The following is a 2,569-nucleotide window of genomic DNA, read 5'->3' as shown; positions in this document are numbered from 1 at the left end:
TGAGAAATCACATTTTACAATAACAAGTTAAATATTCAGACAAGAGAATCTGTTAAGCTTACGCAACATTGAACGGCATAACCTCTTACATACTGTATATACACATAATCGTCATTCCCAAAAAACATACAGCAGAGATTTCGTGACGAGCCACACACAGAGCACAATCTTTTTTCACATTATGTGGTAGATGTCTGTCTTTTTCCTTATTGGAAACTGCATAAAATCCAGAAACCCAGGAGCTGTGAGCTGGCTATCAGATGCGGGACATTTTGTGGAGGTTTTTCACCTTTGTACAGGAGTGGACACACCCATGTTCACCATCGACACGTGTGATGAGCTAAGACAGTACAACACAGGCAAATGGTAGCCTGCTCCCCTGCGTGCACAGAGCCATGCAGAGGGAGGGGAAGGAGGAGGACCCAGACTTCAGCTTGTGGGCTGCCAGGGACCAGAGCTGAGCCTGACCTCTCAGCTCCAAGATATTTGGGGCTGGTTGAATGCATGTCTAACCATTGAGTATCATTAACAGGGATCTTTCAAGAAAGTTCTTACAGTGATATTCAGCAAGTAACACTTTAAGAATGTTGATCGATGAAGTGTATCCCAAAATATTCACTAAAATGGATGTGTGACACAATAGCGGGCAGATGTCTCTGGGGAGCAGGGCCCATGGAAACAATCTATTTTCATGTAAGGTGATTTAAATTCATGACAGGCAAGCCTGTCAGTTGTCCCTTCTTCAGTTTCTGTGGTTTAGTTTTGAAAGAGGGTCTCATGTAGCCCAGGCTGGCCTTAAATTCCTGATCCTCCTGCCTCCATCTTTATACTGACGGGATTACGGATGTTGGCACAAGACTACTTCTGCAAAAGGCAAACCGAGCCTCGGAGGGCTTGGAGCACCCAGCACAACGAAAGATGAACAACAAAGCAACATGCACACAGCGGCGAGGGGAGGCTCCATAGCCGCTGGCCTCCCGGAGCCGTGGTCTTCTAGAACTCAGAGGTCACACACACAGCAGAGCCTTTCTTCTGTGCTAACACCACACAAAAGCCACGTGGGGTATCTAGCCTGTGAGGGCCCTGCCTCTCAGTAGCAAACTCTCAGACACTGGGCCTCTAGGGCAGAGAGGCAACTGGCTCCAATCATGTGTCCTCACCAGAAAGTGGGGAACTAGAGGAACAAACCTCCGGTCACTGCGGGCAGGGACACTGAGCCCTTCCAGGGTCTTCTCCATGGAAGTAATTCAGAGTCCTCTCTGTGACACCAGAAACAAGGAGAACAGCCCCTGTAGCATGGGTGACGACTACAGGGAAGGGTTTACTTCAAAGCAAAGAATTCAACTTTGAAGGCTCAGAGGCCCGTTGATGTCCAGTGGCATACCCTGGACTGGGACCTGAGACACCATCAGCCATCAGCTCATAATTGCCTGTGCATCCTGGACTGCTTTCTATCGTGAGCCCATGTTATGTGTGCTGTAGTTATCCCAGGCCGTTTGTACTTGTAAGAGATAAAAGAATAATGTTTTGAAAAATACATCGCTTTCTAAGCACACACGAGGCCCCGCCTTTGAGATCCTTAATCGCAATGCAAGGAAAATGAAAGAAAACAAGGAAGGGAGGTGGGAGTGAAGGAAAGAGGGACAGTGAGTTACACTCCCCCCCTCCTCCAATGCCTCTGTGCAGCCTGCCAGGCAGGTCTGGGGCGTTGGAGCCCCACTCTCAGGTCAATACTCTGCTGTCTCTTCTGAATTCCCAATCATTTGGGACAAAGATGTCACAACTTTTATTTTTGTGCTTCCTCCACACTTTACCAGATGGTCCTGAATGCAGCTTGGCGAAGGGCGGAGCTAGTTTCCTGTCTCCTACACTCTGACCCACAGCCATCCCCAATGCCTGGTACACACACAAACACACTCACTCACTGACACACTCCATGCAACTGGTGGCTACATCTCACCACCATTTGCCACTTAACATGTCCAAAATTCAAGTCTTCGGGTAGACTCTTTGCTATCCAGCTAAGCAGAGCAACTCTGACTTCTAGAAACCTTGCTGGGTTCTAGCCCTTTCTCTGCCCTTCTCACTAAGGAGTTTGGAGTCATACAAGAGCAATGCTGCTAGGCTGCAGCAGGGGGCGCCAGCACCTTGGAACCTGCCAATAGATCATCTCCGTAGGAACAGCCTGACAGTGGAGATCCTGCAAACAGAAAAGCAGCTCCTGCCACGCAAGCCACCAGGACGAAAGAAAACCAGAGGGCGAAGCTCTCTGAAATGTTAAGTATAAGATGGTTTTAGAAGAAGGAAAGAGGCGTCTCCGCAGCGTAATAAGGAGCCTTGGCCACTGGCCAGATCTCCAGAAATCCCAGAGGGACGCTGGGAATTTTGAAGGCAGACAGAATAAGCCGACTTCTGAATGCAGCGCCCCTTGGTGGACATTGAAAAACACTCGTGTGATGACAGTGAGAATCTAAGCTGGTCCAGAAACAAAAGCCCTGACGCTGTGTGTGTGTGTGTGTGTGTGTGTGTGTGTGTGTGTGTGTGTGTGTGTGTGTGTGTGTGTGTGTGT

The sequence above is a fragment of the Acomys russatus genome, chromosome 8 (genome assembly GCF_903995435.1).
Source record: "Acomys russatus chromosome 8, mAcoRus1.1, whole genome shotgun sequence".
Taxonomy (NCBI): Eukaryota; Metazoa; Chordata; class Mammalia; order Rodentia; family Muridae; genus Acomys; species Acomys russatus.
The sequence above is the reverse complement of the archived record's forward strand: the minus strand, read 5'-3'. Positions refer to the sequence as shown.